The sequence below is a fragment of the Hemiscyllium ocellatum genome, chromosome 7 (assembly GCF_020745735.1).
Source record: "Hemiscyllium ocellatum isolate sHemOce1 chromosome 7, sHemOce1.pat.X.cur, whole genome shotgun sequence".
In the NCBI taxonomy this organism is placed as follows: domain Eukaryota; kingdom Metazoa; phylum Chordata; class Chondrichthyes; order Orectolobiformes; family Hemiscylliidae; genus Hemiscyllium; species Hemiscyllium ocellatum.
This window is the reverse complement of record NC_083407.1, coordinates 40,663,529-40,684,663: the sequence shown is the minus strand read 5'-3', so window position 1 is coordinate 40,684,663 and position 21,135 is coordinate 40,663,529. Positions and strand designations below refer to the sequence as shown.

General features: G+C 40.0%; 1 protein-coding gene across 4 annotated transcripts in view; it reads right to left on the bottom strand.

Annotated features, from left to right (window-relative positions):
* nckap5l (NCK-associated protein 5-like) overlaps positions 1-21,135 on the bottom strand; it is an 807,388-nt gene that overhangs the window by 614,637 nt on the left and 171,616 nt on the right. The window contains exon 1 of one of the 4 annotated variants that reach the window (XM_060827142.1): positions 5,089-5,140. The exons of the other annotated variants lie outside the window; for them this stretch is intronic. The gene's annotated coding sequence lies outside the window, so the exon portion shown is untranslated. Of the gene's footprint in view, positions 1-5,088; positions 5,141-21,135 lie in introns of those variants that run through there. 4 annotated transcript variants of the gene reach the window in all.

The window sequence follows — 21,135 nt, the reverse complement described above, 5'->3', positions numbered from 1 at the left end:
ATCTTTGCTCTTTTTAACTCTCTTTTTAAATCCTTCCTAGCTAATTTGTAACTCTCCATCTCCTCATTTGAACCATGTCATTTCAACGTCACATAAGCCTCCCTCTTCTGCTTAATACTAGATACAATTTCTTTAGTAAACCATGGTTCCCTTACCTTATCATTTCCTCCCTGCCTGACAGGGACATACCTATCAAGGACAGGCAATATCTGTTCCTTAAACCAGCTCCACATTTCGATTGTCCCCATCCCTAACATTTTGCTACCCCATTCTATGTCTCCTAAATCTTGCTTAATCGCATTATAGTTGCCCTTCCCCATCTATAACTCTTGCTCTGTGGCATGTATCTATCCCCTTCCATTGCTAAATTAAACATAACAGAATTATGGTCAGTTTCTCCGAAGTGCTCACCGATCCACTAAATCAAACACCTGGCCTGGTTCATTACCAAGTTCAGATCCAGTGTGGCTTCCCCTCCTCTCTGTCCATCGACATAATGTGTCAGGAAACCCTCTGCACACACTGGACAAACACTGATCCATCAAACTTACTCGAGTTGTATCATTTCCAGTCAAGATCAGAGTGGTGTTGGAAAAACACAGCAGGCCAGGCAGCATCCCAGAAGCAGGAAAATCAATGTTTTGGACAAAAGCCCTTCACCAGGAATGAAAGGCTTTTGCCCAATACATCGATTTTCCTGCTCTTTGAATGCTGCCTGGCCTGCTGTGTTTTTCCAGCACCACTCTAATCTTGACTCTAATCTCCAGCATCTGCAGTACCCACCTCCACCATATAACATTTCCAGTCAATGTTGGGGAAGTTAAAGTCCCCCATAATGACCATCCTGTTCCTTTCACTCCTGCCCAGAATTGTTTTGCCAATCCTCTCCTCCACATCCCTGGAACTTTGCAAAGGCCTTTTAAAAACTCGCAGCAGTGTGACCTCTCCTCTCCTGTTTCTAACCTCAGCCCATACCACCTCAGTAGACAAGTCCTCGTGAAAAGTTCTTTCAGCCACTGTTATACTGTCCTTGACTAACAAAGCTACTCCTCCCCCTCTTTTACTGTCTTCCTTGATCTTAATGAAAGATCTAAACCCTGGAAACTGCAACATCCATTCATGACCCAATACTATCCATGTCTCCGAAATGGCCACAACATCTAAGTCCCAGGTACCTATCCATGCTGCAAGCTCACCTAACTTATTCTTAATACTCCTGGCATTGAAGTAGACACATTTCAAACCAGCTTGCTGTCTGCCAGCACATTCCTGTGGCTGTGAAATCCTGTCCATGTCCTCCCTACTCTCATCCTTCTGCGTACTGGAACTACTCCACAGGTTCCAACCCCCGCTGAGCACAAGTTTCCCTTGTGCTTCTATATGGAAGGAGTCATGGGTTTGGAAGGTGCTGTCTATGGACCTTTCATGAATTTCTACAGTGAATCTTGTAGATGGTACATACTGCTGCTTCTGAGTGTCCCTGGTGGAGGGAGTAAATGCTTGAGGAAGTAGTGCCAATGAAGCAGACTGCTTTGTCCTAGATGGTGTTGAGCTTCTTGAATGTTACTGGGGTTGCAATCATCCAGGCAAGTTGGGAGTATTCCTTCACATCTGACTTGTGCCTTGTAGACAACAGATAGGCTTTGGGGAGTCAAGAGGTGAATTACTTGCTGCAGTATTCCTCGACTCTGACCTGCTGTAGCCACTGTGTTTATGTGCTAAGTCTAGTTGAGTTTCTGGTCAATGGTAATCCCCAGGATATCGATAGTGAGGGATTCAGCGATGGTCAATTGAATGTCAAGGGGCGGGAGTGAGATTGTCTCATTTTGGTGATGGTCATAGCCTGGCATTTAAATGGATGAATGCTGTTTGCCATTTGTCAGCCCAAGCCTGGATACTGCCCAGATCATCTTGCATTTAAACACGGATTGCTTCAATATCTGAGGGATCATGAATTGTGCTGAACATAATGCAATCATTGGCAAACATGCCCACTTCTGACCTTATGATGTCAGGAAGATCATTGAAGAAGCAGCTGAACATCATTGGGCCTGGGGCACTAGCCTGAGGAACTCCTCAGATCCAGGATATTTCTGCAGATGACTGACCTTCAACAACCAAAACCATCTTCCTATGGGTCAGTTATAACTCCAACCACCAGAAACTTTGCCCCAATATCCATTGATTCCATCTTTGCCAAGATCCCCTGATGCCACACTCAGTTGAATGCAGCCTTGATGTCATGGGGTGTCACTCTTACCTCACAGCTGGAATTCAGCTCTTTTGTCCGTGTTTGAACCAAGGCTATAATGAGTTCAAGAGCTGAATGGCCCTGATGGAAGCCAAACTGGACATCAGTGAGCATTATTAATTGGTCCAGCAGTTATATTTCAATGTGCATTTACATTGTATCTTTAATATAGAATTACTACACTGCAGAAATAGGCTATTCAGTTCACTGAGTCTGCACCAATCCTCCTAACCTACATATTCCTGGACACTATGGGCAATTTAGCTTGGCCAATCCACCTACCCTGCACATCTTTGGGCTGTGGGAGGATACCAGACCACCTGGAGGAAACTCACACAGACGTGGTGAGATTGTGCAAACTCCATTCAGATAGTCACCCATGCACCTGTTGCTGTGAGGCAGCATGCTCACCACTGAGCTACCATGCCAACCCTAAACATCCTAATGCATTTTGTAGTCAAGTTAGGGAAATAATTTGACATTGTGTCAAGTAAGGTGACATTTGGGCAGGTTACCAAAGATTTGCTCCAAGAGATATGTTTCACTAAGTGTCTTAAAGAGGGAAGAGAGAAAGAGGAAGTGAGCGAGAGAAAAATTTACATAGGGAATGCCAGAGTTCAGGGCCTAAGCATTTGTAAGCATGACAACCAGTAGTAATATTATGAAGATAATTAAGAGGCCAGAACTGAATAAACACTAAGGGTTACAGAGATGGAGGATGTTACAGAGATAGATGAGGTCAGATCATGCAGGAATCTGAAAAAAAATGAAAATGTTAAACTCAAAGCTTTGCAGGATCTGGAGCTATGGTCAGTCAGTAAGTACAGAGGTGAAGAACGAATGGAACTTGATGCAATTTGGAACATGCTCACACCATAATTAATACAAGAGAATCCTTCATTCAGACCAAGAGTTGTCTCTACCATGCAATGCACCATCCTGTGTGCCTCAAATTTAATCAGAAAGAAAATACGAGATGGTACATTCAGCTCCTACTTTAGTTCTATTTGTTTCCATGAAATGGCTTCTGTGTAGCAACAGTACCCCAAATAGCATCGTGTTTATTCAGCACTTTTTAATGATACAGCCAGATACCAAGGCTGAAAGAAATATTTATTGATCCAAGCATTGTGTGTTCACATTTCTACCTGAACGTATAAGGCTTGGAAAGACAGCACTGCATACTTTCTAGTACAGTGCTTTGTTTTTCATTATTCGCTGTCAATCTCCAAAAGTAGAAAATGCTTGTTTTTTTCTTAATTCCAAGCATTGTTTTCACGCAAAAGTTAGATTTCTACTATCACTAGAAGAGTAAATTTTGTTCCCTCCGAGTAACATCCTGGGCATGCCTACGTCATTAGGTCCACAGTGGTTCAAGAAAGTGCTCACTGCTATCATCTCAAGGACAATTAGGTATTGGAACTAAATACTGACTTTGTCAGCAAAACTCACATCCCATGAACCAATTAAATCATGACATATTAACAAAAGTGATATGTTACCATGAATGTGACACTATGAATATGAAATAAATGAAAGTGTGTTTCCAGGCTGGTGGGAGAAGGTAAGAGAACTGAAAACGAGAACGGTTTGCTACTCTTTATATCTAGAGATGAAAGAAAATCAGTGAAATGTCTCATGTTAATTTAAATTATGCCTCAAAGTTTAATGTATCATTAACTTAAAATCACTTACTCTCAGTAATCTGAGTAAATGAAAAGACATCCGGTACAAAGTGCAAAGTACAGCATCTGCCTGGCAACTGCACACATCGGAAAGAAAATGAGTCACTTCAGAACCATTGTTTCAAATGTTTAGACTCACAAGTAGATTGGAATTTTGCTACAAGGTTAACCTCATGTTGCAGAGTTTAGTACAAATGAAGTGACAAAATGTAGAAGTTTTCATGTTGAACTTCAAATAGGTTAAACAATTGTAAACCAATGTGCTATGTGCCAGCTGCAAATTTACAACACATGCAACTTTGCTGTTGCATTGCAAATATGTGCATAAATCTGCGCTTTGTTTGCCTTGTAACCTTCTTCATGCTGCTTCTTCAATTTTACCATGACACCATAACAAAAGACTGAGGCACAACACAGCCGAAACACAGCAGACTTCTTAAGAGAAAGTTAAAACAAATTAAAAGAAAAAGCAGCTGGAGCTTGCATAAAGTGAAAGGAAAAAGAAATGCCCACAACTAACGCTTTGACTAGATCTCATTACTCTGCAATACTTCGGAGAGAATTAAGATGCAATTTTTTAGCTATATGTATTTCTTATACAATTTAAAGACATTTTGAGATGTCTGCTAAAGCCATATTAAATGGCACAACTTTTATTGCCAATATCCTCTACATAGAAAACAGTAGGTTCAAATGAAAGAATAAACTATTGCAGTAAAATGAAAAATATATCAGAAAAGGCATTTGGATAAAACTTCTAAATCTATTGATTAAAAATATTAAGTCAAATTTTTGGAAGATATCTTACCTCTTCCCAAAATAGATAAAAACAAACAAGAGAGCCAACTAGCGTCAGGGAGGTAATTCCACCTGTTGGCAAACCTACAAGTTTTCTACTAAAGAACTACTTTTATCAGATACCAAAAATGTCAATATACTGATCCCACAACCGAGTTTAACTTTTGACAGTCTGCTTCAGATCAGAGACAGGAATAACATGTTTACACTGTCTATATTTGAGACGACAATTGACATTGAAAACTTACCTCTGCACTAAAAGGAATTGCCTAGAGTAACATTTTGTTCAAACAAAAAGTGTTCTGAGAACAACATCCAGATCAAATACGTTGCAAGTGAATTAACAAACCTCACCTGTCCGTAAAGAAAAAGACTGGAGCTAGATAGATTTAAATCCTTTCTCCAACCTCTGTGTTTTACCTAGTGGCATACTCAAGAATGTATACAAACTGGTATTTTCTCATTTGCCTACTAATGATTCATAACTTACACATTCTTCAGTCAGTCACACTGCAAAGAATTAACCACAGTTTAATGGCCCAAACCCAGCCCCCAACTTGCATTTTCCACTGGCATTACGCTGGCATAACAGAAGAAAGGCAGATTTAGTACAAAAATTCATTAGGGTGTTTGTAAATAAGTTGCAGTTTTGAATAGTTGAATAGTCAATTGCTTGATTTTTTTTGTCAAAATGTTTGGCTCTTTGTGCTTATTTATGCTTCATTTGAAATAGGAGATAAATCATTTGCAAGAAATCTTGACTTCTTCTATCTCCCATTTCTGGCAAAGAACACAAATTATTTTCTCCAAACATTGGTGGTTTCACAAGATGTTTCCTCCTGCATTCCCAAGAATGTAATACACTCAATTAGTTATTGGTTTCACCTGTAAACATCTCCCTACCATGAATGACTTCACTAAATACACCCTTTGTGAATTCAAAACACATTTCATGTGTTGTTTAGGAGTCAAACTATTACTTACAAATGTCAACAAAATTACAGAGTCTGGCAGTGTTGACTGTTTGTAACTAAGCCCCAGTGTTCTGTAATTTTTTTTCAGTAAATTATATTTTTCTGGAATATCTATACTCATTGAAAGAGATACTTCTTTATTGAATAAGTTTAACTTGAAAAATTATCCAGAAGTCAAGTATCTGTCAGTTTTGCTATCTTTTTTCCAAACATCTCTAAAAAAAGAGCTGTACCTAAATAAAAACAGATGACTAGACCATTAGTCTTCCCTGAGCCTATTTACTAAAATAAAGGACAGGTCTAAATTCTAACATTGTCCATTTAGTTGATTAAAAAAATCTAAAAATTATATTTCCAAGAAGCGTATTTGTTTAAAATCAACATGATGATTTTAACACCTCTCATGCTATTTTCATTATTATGATAGTAATTGATACTGTGAAGAAATTACATATATTCTTAAGATAGTTTGAATAACAGCAAACATTGTCTTGAGAGAGGGCCAATACTCTTTTTGTTTACTACTCTGTTATAGCCCTAGTTTCTTTGGAATTTCTGCCATTGCACCACTTGATTTGTTGTTTCAGCTGCTGCATATGCAGTTTCTCCTGCACCTCCACTGATGTTATAGTGGCTCAGTGGCAGACAGATTCAGGAGGTTTAAGCCCTTTATAGCCTGTTTTACTTTTCAGGTATCCCATATACATTTGTTTTTTGTAGCCTGTCGGTCAGGTACCCCTTACGGTTTATGGACATAGTGCGTGTGTGCATGTGTGTTTGCTTGTTTGTTTTCAGGTCTTCATTGTACAATTTGTATGGCCTGCATCCAATCTAATTGATAGTGAGACAAATCCATTCAGGAAAACATAATCTGCAAGTGGCCTTACTAATCAAGTTAAAGAGACCGCCATGAAAATTAAATATAAAATGCTGATTATATATGGAGCTGGCAGGAGCAGAGAATGCTCTACCTGTTTCCATGGCAGCATTGAGACCATAGACGACTCCACTTCCCAATTGCATCTCTATCCCCTATCCTCTTCCCCCTCACCCAATTGCCTGGTGGGAAAACATAGTAACAAGCCTGTAATAAGGGGAACTTAATGTACTGGTTTTAATGGACCTCCATTTTTTTCAAAAACAGTACTCACTCATGGGTTATGGATGAGTGGGCATTCATTGTACGCTCCGAGTTGCTCTTGAGAATGTGGCAGCAAGCTGCTTTCTCGATCTGCTGCAGTCCCCATTCTGTAAGTTGACCCACAAATTCCCAGCGACAACGAAAGAATGGCAATACACTTCTAAGTTAGGGTGTTGGGTGCCTAAGGGGATATGCAGGTGATGGTGTTCCCATATATCTGCTGCACTTGTCTTTATAGATGCTAGTAATCATGGGTTTGGAAAGTGCTGTCTAAGAATCTTTGGGTAATTTCTGCAACATACCTTGTAGATGGTACACGTTGCTGATATACGGCATCAGTGGTGGAGGGAGTGGATGTTTGTGGATGTGGTGATTATCAAGCATACTGCTTTATCCTGGATGGTTTCAAGCTTCTTGAATATTGTTTGAAATGACAAGTCAGATCAGTATGTCTCAGTTGTCCATTTAATTGTATTTTTCCCATTTTTGTCTCTGCCGGGGAAATGCCTGGAGGCAGCCAACTCATCTTGTACTCAGTGATATCATGTAATTGAGACATGAAGCCCAATATCAAGTGTGCGTCAGGCCTATCTGTTCAGATAGACAGATTGCTCCCTATGTCTACAGTACTTTCCACTGACAGTAAATATATTTCTAGAACCAAGGCTGAATAAATCAATCTTAACAAATTTAAGAAATCTTTCATCTTCACTGATAGCCATTGTACAACTTGCCTGATGTATATTCCATAGACATTTGAAACTCAACCATAGATCCAATTATGCTTCTCCATTAAATTGGATTCACGATTCAAGGGATGACCATAAACAGTAATGAAAATTTACCAAGACTAAAACAAAAAACTGAAACAATGAAATTTCTCAAACTATTCTTTTGATGTCTTTGGACCTCCACTTGGATATTTACCTGTATGGATAAAAAAAGGCTCAAAACATTCTCACAATTAAACCTGTTCATAAGAATGTTTTGAGTCTTCATCAACATCTTTACTTGAAGATCATTTAATTTTATGAAAAGCTATAACTCGTTCAGTCTCAATGCTGAGATTACATACTTCAGCAATTTTCAGCCATTTCTTCCCTGAAGCATTTCCCATGCCTAATGCTAGATTTCATTCCCCTTCCAAAACGGTTTGGATTTTTTTTTTGCCATGTTAATTTCCACTTGCACATGATTTTAACCTTACTGAAAATCCTCTTGCAAGGATGCCTACCTTGAAGAAGTTCTCCTCCTCTCTCCATAAGAATCTCAGTGAGTATCTCTCCACCCTGGAGGCTTCCTGCCTCTATTCCTGATGAAGGGCTTTTGCCCAAAACGTTGATTTTTCTGTTCCTTGGATGCTGCCTGACCTGCTGTGTTTTTCCAGCACCACTCTGATCTAAACCCATGATTTTAGAATGTCTTGATTATTTTATCTCCACTAATCTTCTTAACAACATTCTGGTCTTTCTATCTACTAATGTCCAAGTGATGATGTGGGGTGCCGGTATTGGACTGGGATGGACATAGTCAAAAGTCATACGACATCAGGTTATTGTCCAACACATTTATTCGAAATCACAAGTTTTCAGAGCGCGGCCCATTTATCAGGTGCAATGAAGGGGCAGCGTTCCAAAAGCTTGTGATTTCAAATAAACCTGTTGGACTATAACCTGATGTCATGTGACTTTTGACAATGTTCAAGTATACATTGTATCAATGCCCTAGATCCTCCCTGCCAAGTATCCTTTCAGCCCTTTCTCATTCTTTGCCTTTCCTCCATACAACCAAAACACAGCTTGACCTCTGCCTTCCTTGACGCCAATTTTCCTGACTGCTCCAACTTCTACTCTGATTTACCTTCCTCCAAGGCACTGCCTACACCAAAACTACAAATGAAGAAAATCATACAACAGCTATTCAAAAGTTTCTACACCAGAAAATATTTATAAAAGCAACAATTTTCAGTAAGAAGTGCAACATGAAAAAAATGGTCAAATATTTTACGCTCAAATTCAATGTTAGAAAAAGCACAGAGGCACCCCTACATCCTTCTTTCTCACATGTAACCCAGTGGAACAAAACAACTGAAAAGCTCATCAAAAGCAAGAGCAAAATCCATTTCCAGTGCTGCTGAAAAGTTATCAACCTGAAATGTTACCTTTGCTTTTCTCTCTGAGGATGTTGGCTGAAACTGTGTTGCTGGAAAAGCGCAGCAGGTCAGGCAGCATCCAAAGAACAGGAGAATCAACGTTTCGGGCATGAGCCCTTCTTCAGGAATGAGGAAAGGTGTGTCCAGCAGGCTAAGATAAAAAGTAGGGAGGAGGGACTTGGGGGAGGAGCGTTGGAATCATCTGAGGATGTTGCTGGATATGCTATTTATTTCCATTATTTTTCTGCCATTATTTCTAAAAGTCCAGCAGACTATTTCTGAATATGACCTTCACCTGGATACAGAACAGTTAACTGAAGTGAACCTTACAGATCTAATGGCCAGCTCAAAAATATTTCATTCAACCAAAACCAAGCTCAAGCAAGAAAATGACAATAATATGAGTTGAGGGAAGTCAGATTCAATCACAGAATTTCCAAGAAGTAGTTCTAGGAATGGGCTTCAGCCCAAGTAAGGATGAAACATGGCAGAAGTCATGAAAGACAACTTTGGTAGCAACACTGATATGACAAGTAAAATTCTCACTAGTTTTACAAGGTTTTTACTTTCCTTGGACAGCAACAACTAATGCAATGTTACAAATTAGTCTATAACTAATATTTCAGAGGATTGAATAATAACAAACACAACAGACGCAATGAATTATTTGTTGCCTGAGTGGTTTGGCCTGGATTCCTATTAAATAATAAAAGATATAAAATAAACAAACCCAACTGAAAAATCACTCAAGACAATTTGGATCTGATGACTGATGACTTGTTCATAGACGAAGTCAAGAACAAAACAAAATTCTAATTTAGACAAACGCATTTGGATTGCATTGTAGTCGAGACTTCCTATCAAGAAAAATTACTTTATTTTTTAATTGAAGCTTCAGTCAAGGCTTTCATTTCAATAAAGTAAAGCAATTCATTAGAACAACATACAATATCAAACTTCTTAACTTGAAACTCAACAAATTTAATTCCACGGTGTAGCCATAATTTCTCATTTCCGTGCTTCTGGTATTTATCTGACCTGTGTCCTAAACAACCCACAAAAGAGCTACTTCATTGACTCCTGGCATGGTCAATCCTGGATTCCAGCATTAGGACTGCACGCAACTGGGCCATAGAATTCACTCCTACATATTCAGTGTTGACAGCAGTAAGGTGATGGTGCCACATCTGCACACCCCATCGCCTCAAGGTAAGTTATGCATATTACCATTAAATCAGCCTGACTGCCTTCAGAGAATCAATCCATAAGGAAGCTTATAAAACATTATTTGAATACTGTCAGAAATAAATGGAAAAAAATACAAATAAAGAATTTACCAGGCAAGAGATAGATATCTTTTTTAGAGGTTGACTTAGTACATGATAAAGAATTTGCAGAAATGCAAACAAAAAGTTGAAAGGATTCAATCAATGGTCCTGTCTGTTCAAGTCAAGTGTATTCATGATAGAGCAATTCATAATCAGGCTTCGTGTGAGAAGGTTATTATTATGGCTACAAGAAATGCTTTGAAACACATGTGGCATGAAATAGACTTAATTATGACATAGAGTGAAGTCCCAAGTGGGTTTATGTTTGTTAGTCTATGTTGAACTGGTTGTATACAAAATTGTACAGAAATAAATAGGTTCCAAACAAACAGCATTGATAAATCTACGTTGTAGGCTATGGTTATGTTATTCTCACTGGCACTTAGGCATGTAATTACAAATTCAATGTGAGGTAAGTGTCCATTCCATCATATTAACATTCAATATGGTTTTCATAATCAATATTTGTTAACAAATATGTTAAAACAACTCAGTCATTTCAAAGTGCAAGTGCAGACCATGCTGAAAATGAAAATTTGACTGAAGAACTAAACTGTCACAAAAACCAACTAATTGGTGATAACAGGTTATAATATAGTCATTTGAGGAAACAATCCAGTGCTCTTATGTCTTCTTGACTATGTGTGATGTCAGACCCATGACAATGTGGTTGATTCTGAAATGGTCTAACAAACATTTAAAATATGTAAATAAGAATACAGCATGATATGTTTTCTGATAGTGGTAGAAATGGTCTATCAAATTTGGATTCCCCTCATCTGATATTAATGTCTCTTACTTTTCATGAACTAAACTGATTTTAAAAAGAGAAATCACTAACTCAAGATGGCCGTTATAATCACCTGACTTGGGTTGAGTGCATTCATGAAATCATCAATAAACAAGACCCAGTCTGACCTTAACTTGTCACCAATACGATTGAAATCGGTCACTCCGATCTGTATCTCCTGTTTTATTTACAACTGTCTGAACATATTAAATGTTGGGATGGAACATTTAACTGCAGATTATCAAGCTTAAAATAACAGTAAAGCCAGATACATAATTACAAAACTGAACTGTACTTCATTCAACAGTTTTTGGGTAAGACAGAGAGATGGTTGGTGGATTTTACAGCGAATCTGAAGGGATTACTCTCTTTCTCTCTCTCTCTGCCTCTTAGAAGAAACACCTTGTGAAAACCACATTAGAAAAACATCCATTCAGTATGAAGTCAAATTTTGCTAATGAAGAAGATTCCAGTCGCTAACAAACAATTGTGGTGTCAGCTTAAACCTAAAACCCCAAAAACTCTAAGGACACAGATTTTATGCAGTTAAAAACATGTTTTTCACATCAGATGCTCTTCTCTTTTATAAACTTTATGTACATATTTTATATTTTTTTCTGAAAGTAATAGAATTACTCTTGTTTTCACTTGAGAAAAATATTGTAATTGGCTCCTTACTCTTGACTAATACTGTGTTTTCATCAAAATATGATACTGTTGTATGCTTAAAAACAATTAAAATCTTCATTACAGCCAACCAAGTGAGTTAAAAAGAAGAAAGCCAATTCACCTTCTCACCTGATCGTGACACAGGTCACCAAGACTAGGATTCAGTCACAACAATTTTCTTTCCCCTCTTTAGGGTCCAACTAGTTCATGCCAACCATACTTTCAAACTGACTTAGTCCCACCTGCCTACACTTGGCCTATATCCCTCCAAACATTATTTTTTGTTGAGTTTCACTGAGGGCTTCTCTCTCGTGAGGCTTACTGAGATGTTTCACCATAAAATCTCATCCATCAGGACCAACAGCCATTAGGGTTGTAATTTTACCAGAAATGCCCACATCCCACGAATAAATATGAAACAAATTGATTTTGTGAAAAGAAGGAGTGAGTACAAATGAGAAATTTGCATATATTCTCAATCGGGAAAAAATTGGAGCTGATTTCTACTACGAATACAGCGATAACACCACTGTATATACAAAATATCGGTTAGAAATGGTGATCTTGCAGATGAATAGTGCAATGAAGCTTAACTGTAAAATTAATTTCTTGATTGATAAATTCAAAAACAAAAGTGTAGGAATATGTTGCCTTCCCCTTGGCTGACTAGCCTTTTGATGTGTGCTATTGATAAACTCAACAATTAGATTTTAACCCTCACCTCCGCTAGAAATACTCAGTAGAATCAGTGCATTCATCTTTTGTAAAGAATAGCTTACACATGAAAAATTGAGAATTTACTATTGGCTTTTCTGGTATATGGTATAACTATGTGATGACCCTTTTAGACAATCAAGAGCTGAATTCCAACATAATTAGTTAAGAATATGGACCTCAAACAGTCATTTTAGAATACACTGTAGACCCTTTTGTTAAGGTCCCTTTTGTTAAAGAGACCTTCATCCCTCTAACCAGACATCTAACTTGGGGGACCTTAATGAGCCCTATGATTCACTGGATAGTGGTCAGGAATAAGAAATCCTCACTGAACTTTAGTTATTGAACCTTAGCTGAAAAATTCATCTAATGAGCAAATGTCCATCGAAGCGTAAATAGCCTTATCATCACTAATAAATATATTCTTATTCATGCATTAGGTGATATTTATGTAAATATGTGTACAAGAAGAGTTAAACTTGTTCTCCTAGTGTCTGAGTTATTCTAATTTGCATTTTCCCAAAGCCTGGAATGATGTGAATTCTGTTTCTACTGTGCAAAAGTGAAATATGCAAAACAAGCTAATTATACAAGAAATATGAAAATGTAAAGAAGCTTCTAGGTTGCATTCACCTCAGAATACTTCATTCAATAATGAAAGATTATTGGAGAATATGAATTAGAATGGAAAATCCAAAATAGTATGCTAAGTGTCAATTTTAGACTCAAAGTCATATTGTATGGAAACAGACACTTAGTCCAACCAGTCCATGCTGGCCATAATCCCAGACTAAACTAGTCCCACATTCCTTCACTTCACCAATATCCCTCCAAATATTAATTTTGTCGAGATTCACAAAGCGCTTTTCTCCCATGAGGCCAAGTGAGTTTTCGCTATATCATCCCAAACTTACTTCATTAACTACCAACCACACTTCTACAGCACCCTTTGCATACAATGCTAGCCCAATCTACTACTTCTCATAGTCAGAAGAACTCGCCACTGATTGGATATCCCAGAATAGACTGGAATCTCTGACACCAGAGCCACCTTTAACTCCAGTCTAAAAATGGCCAAGTTTAGGTATTGTGGAGATACCTTTCACTGGCAATTTAATGAGAAAGCAAATCCAAGAGCTGCAGTACATGACACATAGCTGACACATCCTACCACACACAGCACCTCTTTCTTGCCCCAATTACTGTTTGGTCACACAATTTACCTGCCCTTAGCCACATCCCATCCTCTCATCCTTTCTAAGTCACCTCTACTCTGTCTCCAATGCCCACTACAGACTAGCAAGCTATCATTATCCTGTAGGGGATTGTCACAGACAGCCAAGCACTCAGCTATTTCCAAAAAAGAGTTTGTATTTACGGCCATTGAAAGTGAACATAAGCAAAATGATTCGAGGGTGTAGTTCACCCATAATATAAATGAAAAGCAGGTATAGCATCGCGAAATGTGAAAACAGGCCATTTGGCCCAACAAATCCACACCAACCCTCCAAAGAGTATCCCACCCAGACCCATTCCCATACATTTACCCCAATTAATATACCTAACCTGCACACTGTAGGCAATTTGGCATGGCCAATTCACCTAACCTACACATCTTTGGACTGTGGGAGGAAACCCACGCAGACACAGGGAGAATGTGCAAACTCCACGCAGACAGTCACCCAAGGCTGGAATAGAACCTGGGTCCCTGGTGCTGTGATGCAGCAGCACTAACCACTGAGCCACTGTGCCACCCATGCTGACCAACTATGGGAGTCAGTGGGTTTGGAGAAGATAGTGGGAATAAGCTGGCCACCAGTATTCATTACAATCCTATCAATTCTCATGGTTATCTTGACTATACAACCTTACACCCTGCTTCTAATAAAGTCTCCATTCAATTCACCCAATTCCTCCATCTGCTTCACAACTGTTCTGATGATGCCAACTTCAACAAAATGGCCTCTGAAATGTTCACTTTCTTCATCAAACAAGGATTCCCGCAGTTGACAGTGCCTCTCAGCCAGTTCTCCGACCCATCTCTCGCTCCAGCCCTCATTCCTTCTCTTCCCTCCCGGAACAGCAATAGGATCACTTACTACCCCACCAACAATCACATTAGCCACCATTTCCACCACCACCAGCAGACTGCCACCCCCTGGGCTCATATTTCCTTCCCCTCCCTTGTCAGCCTTCCACAGGGACTGTTCCTTCTAGGACACCTTGGTCCACTCCCAACATCTCCCCACACCCTCATAGCAACTCCCTATGCATTTCCAGAATGTGTAAATCCTGCCCATTTACTTTCTCCTTCTTCACTATCCAAGAGTCCAGATGTATCTTCCAGATGAAGCAGCAATTTACCTGCAGTTTACTCAATCTAGTCTCCTGTATTTGACACTCACAATGTGGTCTCCTCCATACTGGGCCGATGAAATGAAGACTGGGTGATCATTTTGCAAAATATCTATGTTCTCTCAACAAAAATAACTCTGAGCTTCCCATTTCCCATTACTTCAACACACCATCAGGTTCCCTGGCCTACATCGCTGTCTCAGGCTTGCTGCAGTGCTCCAGCAAAGCTCAGCCCAAGCTGGGAGAGCAGCATTTCATTTTCTGGATGGGGATGTTGCAGCTTTCAGCATTCAATATCAAATTCAATAATTTTAGGGCCTGAGCACCTTCTCCCATGTGCTTACTCCAAATCCTATACACCAGGCCTTGTCATCACTAGGCTCCTACCGCAATCAACCCACTGTCAGCCACTAGTAGTCCCCATTAGCACCAATCATTCTCCAGGCTGTCTTTCACGCATTCCTTTTTATGTTCAAATTACCTTTCTCTCATTCCATGTGTTCTGAATGCTTCCCATCCTATCCTCACATCAAACATGGAAGTTCACATTGTGTGTAGTAGTGTCTGTCATTGTACTCACAGAGCAGATATAGGGGGGATTGGTTCTGTGCCCTACAATGCCCTTGGAAGTTTGCTAGTACTGTGTATATTATAAGAAATATCCACCTCTTCTTAAGTCAGTGGTGGTAATATCTGCTTCATTGAGATTGCCATGTGAAATTTACAAAGACATGGTGGACAGTGTCTGTGATCAACATTTGCAGCGCAATATTTTCAGACCACATGCATTACACATGCTTAATGATATGATTGTAAATGAAGTGTAGCAGCATTTTGCAATGGCATGGTAGTTCCTATCTAGAGTAAATGATGTCCATGCTTTTGCTGATCAGATGGAGAGTGACTCTGTTCAACCTGATATTTTGTGGTTGCAGATCACTTCCAGTAAAAGGTAATTGATAGTGGATGGTAAAATAGGAAGCTGAATATTAATGAGGGGCAATTCACTGTTAATGAAGCTGTTAACAAGCAATAATGCCCCTTAATAGGCATCTCACCGCTGCCTATCAAGAATCTCATCTCAATGCCAAGGGCTCTGTTTGAAAATAGGAGGTGTTCACAATATCGAGAAAGGCCTGGTCCAACTTCTCAATTGTCCCATTTTTCTTATCATGGTCCACACTGTTCAGGCCCTTATAGGATTCCACCCAAGGTCTTTGGTTAGTTACTCACTGTATACGGTTCAGGAGGCTTTTTGGCTCAGTACGTTCTGGGACAATAGTTCTGGATTCAAATCCCACTCTAGGATTTGTTGGCTAAAGGTACTGTACATGGCCCAACAAGTTAACAATCAGTCTGCCAATCTTTTCAACATTTGGTCATGTTTTAATAAAGGGAGAAAAGATCGGCAAAGAATTCACCGAGCAAACATGCATACAAGTCTGAGGAAGAAATAATGATTTCTGGAGTAAGAAACTTTTTATTTCAATTTTTCATATGTATTTAATTGCATTTTAAATATTTTTTGATAACATTGTATTTGTACAAGAAGATCATTGAAAGCCAAACAAAGAATGACCATCAAAATAAAGAACTTCAGGAAGGACTATAGCAGCACCCTTGGAAATGTTGTAATATCAACAGGTCATCAAGAATTGGAAGCAAATTAATTTTTTATCACAGTTCTGCTTAACATCAGCTAACGTTAACACAAATCAGTGATGGTGTGGCTCTCCAAATTATAACCATAAAATAAACACCAAATTGTCATATAACTCATCAACACTGTACAGATGAATTTACTTTTAAGCATCAAGTTTCACAGAGGGACTCTCGCCATGTGGCATGGCAAGATCTTTTGCCATATCTTCCCAAACTTCCTCATTAACTGTCAACCTCACCCTTATAGCATCACTCTCACCCAATTCTAGCCCTAAATCCACCACCTGCCATAGCCAGAACAACTCTGGGTTGATAGAATATTCTGGAACTGGTTCCATCTTTAAAAAGCCATTGTGCATCTGGACAAGTACTTTTAGTCTGGCACTGCTCTGCACAATTTCTGACATTTTCCCCAGAAATAGCAAACAATGGGAAACTGATATCCTGCTTTGTGGCCAGGGATATTAGTCCAAATTTAAAAGGTTGACATTCTCCACTCTGCCAGCATTACTGCCACCATTTTCTCTTCAATATCTCACTCTTGCTCGATCATTATTCCTGTACCCACCTCCCACCAACCTCATGCTCTACCACTCTCACCGGTGCTTGCAACATCACTCACTGTCACACATCCCAACCCTGACTCCATTGATGATGCATGTCGGCTCTGCTGCCTACTCACTCGCTCAGGACACCTCCTCACATGCACCAAAGCAATCAGCTGTGCCACTTACTTTACATCTCTGTAAAAGCTGCCTCTCATTCGAGGAGGCAAATGGCCCACAATAGGCCTGAAAGAGTCAGGATAGTGGTGTGCTACCTATGATTCAGCTCCTTATCCCTTTTTAAGAGATGCTCCTGACTCTGACCACCCTGAATGACTGACTGACCATGTGCAAGCCCCTGATCTGGCATCAGAAACTGCCCTTGTCCCTGTTCTGAAGAATAGTCAGTAAACTTTAAAAACTAACTCTGTTTGCTCTCTTTAGCTGAATTTCTTTTGCATTTTCTGTTTTTGTTTGCCCTTAACTCCCTTAAAGAAAACTGTCTTCTTTGACTTAAATGGAAACTGCTGACAACAATGACAAACTTCCTGGTTTTGTATATGTACTAAATCGCATGGTAATACAGCACCTGGATCAGTGATGCTGGCAGAGCACAGCAGTTCAGGCAGCATCCAAGGAGCAGCAAAATTGACATTTCAGGCAAAAGCCCTTCATCAGGAATAAGGGCAGAGAGTCTGAAGCGTGGAGAGATAAGCTAGAGGAGAGTGGAGGTGGGGAGAAAGTCGCATAGAGTACAATAGGTGAGTGGGGGAGGGGATGAAGGTGACAGGTCAGGGAGGAGAGGGTGGAGTGGATAGGTGGAAAAGGAGATAGGCAGGTAGGACAAGTCCGGTCTAGTTATGGGGACGGTGCTGAGCTGGAAATTTGGAACTAGGGTGAGGTGGGGAAAGGGGAAATTAGGAAACTGTTGAAGTCCACATTGATGCCCTGGGGTTGAAGTGTTCCGAGGTGGAAGATGAGACTTATTCCTCCAGGCGTCTGGTGGTGAGGGAGCGGCGGTGAAGGAGGCCCAGGACCTCCATGTCCTCGGCAGAGTGGGAGGGGGAGTTGAAATGTTGGGCCACGGGGTGGTGTGGTTGATTGGTGCGGGTGTCCCAGAGATGTTCCCTAGAGCTCTCTGCTAGGAGGTGCCCAGTCTCCCCAAAGCAGTATGGTGAGTTTGGTACATCTGTCTGAAGGGCACAGTGCAAAAGCACAGGGCAAGGCAAGGGTGGTATGAGCATCTGACAAGTGACAGACTGAGTGAACACTAAGCAAGCAAGCAAGTAGTCCAGAGATGGGTAAATAGACAAGGTCTTTTCCCCGGGGTGGGGGAGTCCAGAACACAAGGGGATAAGTGACAGGGGAAAGATTTAAAAGGGACCGAAGGGGCACGTTTTTCATGCAAAGGGTGGCATGTGAAAGAATGAGCTGCCAAAGAAAGTGGTGGAGGCTGGTGCAACTACAACATTTAAAAGGCATCTGGATGGGCATATGAACAAGAAGAGTTGAGGGATATGGGCCAAGTGCTGGTAAATGAGGCTAGATTAATTTAGGATATCTGGTTGGCATGGACACGTTGGATCATAGTGTCTGTTTCTGAGCTGTATATCTCTACGACTCTATGCAGTATGGACCAGTCCACGAGCTGGGTACAGGTCCCTGAATTACAAATTGTCCTTGATGGATATAATGAAAGTTGCCGTTTCACCAGGAGCTGCAACACTGAGGTGCAGAATCATCCTGTAGATGGATTGGAGATGTGGCACAAAGGTTCTCAGAGACTGACACATATCCACTGCCAATGGCCGTGGACATAGGGTGGCTGAGGCTTGTGTCCATGGAGTATATGCCTGAGGTGCGTGGCAGCCAACATAGAACTCATCTGGAGCAAGTACTGAGCTGAAGTCGCCATGTACCCACTCTGACTTACATGATGAGAATTCTTGGCATCCAGATTGCTCAGGAAGGTGGGAGGAAAGGAAGCTGAGTATTAAAGAACCAAGATATGCAGTTAATAAGGTCATTAACAAGCAATAATTCCCTTTAATTGGCAACTTTTGCCGCTCTCAAGAAGAATCTCGCCTTGACTCCTAGAACATAGATAAAAGATGCAGTGAGTTGCTTCTGAAAATTTAATAGGTCTTGGTGGATTTCTCATGCACTATGTCACAATTCTTGCCAAAGCCATATCTTTGACACCCCTATAAAAGATTCCACCCATAGCGTTGATAACTCTTTTCCAATTTAAAACAGGCATGTCAATTCCACATAGCATCATTGCTCAGAATAAATTCCTCTCTTGCAAAATCAGAAATATACAATGAAGCAGAAATTTTCAGTGCAATACACAAGTGGTACAGGTGTAGAATCAGGAACAGACTTTATGACTCAAAGTCAGATATATTGGTGATCTTTTTGATTTCACTGCTTGGGAAGAAAATCAATGTGCTGCATCATCCACCTGATATAGAAAGTGCAGAAATTTCAATTCCATTGATTTTAAGTTGAAACAAAACATAACCTGTATAGACCAGAAAATACAGCTTTATTACACTAAATCAAACTCTAGATAGACTTTGATAATCCCATGTAGTGACTGGAATGTGAAGAAAGGAGACTCAGCAAAAAGCAATTTAACATTCAGATCACAGAGGAAAGATAATCTATGGCAATGAATGACTTGGGTCGGATGATGTGCAGTCTGTGTGGGTGGAATTGAGGAACCACAAAGGCAAAAAAACTATAATGGGAGTTATGTACAGACCTCCTAACAGTGGTCAGGACCAGGGGTGCAACATGTACCGGGAAATAGAGAAGGCATGTCAGAAAGGCAAGGTCATGGTGATCATGGGAGACTTCAATATGCAGGCGGACTGGGTAAATAATGTTGCCAGTGGATCCAAAGAAGGGAATTCATGGAATGCTTACAGGATGGCTTTTTGGAACAGCTTGTCATGGAGCCCACAAGGGAGCAGGCTATTCTGGACCTAGTGCTTTGTAATGAACCAGACTTTATAAAAAATGTTAAAGTAAGGGAACGCTTAGGAAGCAGCGATCATAATATGGTAGAGTTCAGTCTGGAGTTTGAAAGAGAGAAGGCAAAATCGGATGTAATGGTGTTACAGTTAAATAAAAGTAATTATGAGGGCATGAGAGAGGAACTGACAAAAATAGACTGGAAGCAGAGCCTAGCAGGGAAGACAGTAGAACAAAAATGGCAGGAGTTTGTGGGTATAATTGAGGACACAGTACAGAGGTTCATCCCCAAGAAAAGAAAGACGATCCAGGGAGGGATTAGACAGCCGTGGCTGACAAAGGAAGTCAGGAAAAGTATTAAAGAAAAAGAGAGATCCTATAAAGTGGCCAAGAGCACTGGGAAATCAGAAGATTGGGAAGGCTACAAAAACAAACAGAGGTTAACAAAGAGAGAAATAAGGAAGGAAAGGATCAAATATGAAGGTAGGCTAGCCAGTAATATTAAAAATGATAGTAAAAGTTTCTTTCAATACATAAGAAACAAATGACAGGCAAAAGTAGACATTGGGCCACTTCAAACTGATGCTGGAAGCCTAGTGATGGGAGATAAGGAAATAGCTGGAGAACTTAATAAGTACTTTGCATCAGTCTTCACAGTGGGAGACATGAGTAATATCCCAACAATTAAAGGGGGTCAGGGGACTGAGTTGAGTATGGTTGCCATTACAAAAGAGAAAGTGCTAGAAAAGCTAAAAGGTCTTAAAATTGATAAATCTCCTGGCCCCGATGCGCTACATCCTAGAGTTCTAAGGGAGGTGGCTGAGGAAATAGCAAAGGCATTGGTTGATGTCTTTCAAAATTCACTGGAGTCAGGGAAAGTCCCGGATGATTGGAAGATCGCTGTTGTAACCCCTTTGTTCATGAAAGGATCAAGACAAAAGATGGAAAATTATAGGCCAATTAGCCTAACCTCGGTTATTGGTAAAATTCTAGAATCCATCATTAAAGATGAGGTTTCTAAATTCTTGGAAGAGCAGTGTCGAATTAGAACAAGTCAACATGGATTTAGTAAGGGGAGGTTGTGCCTGA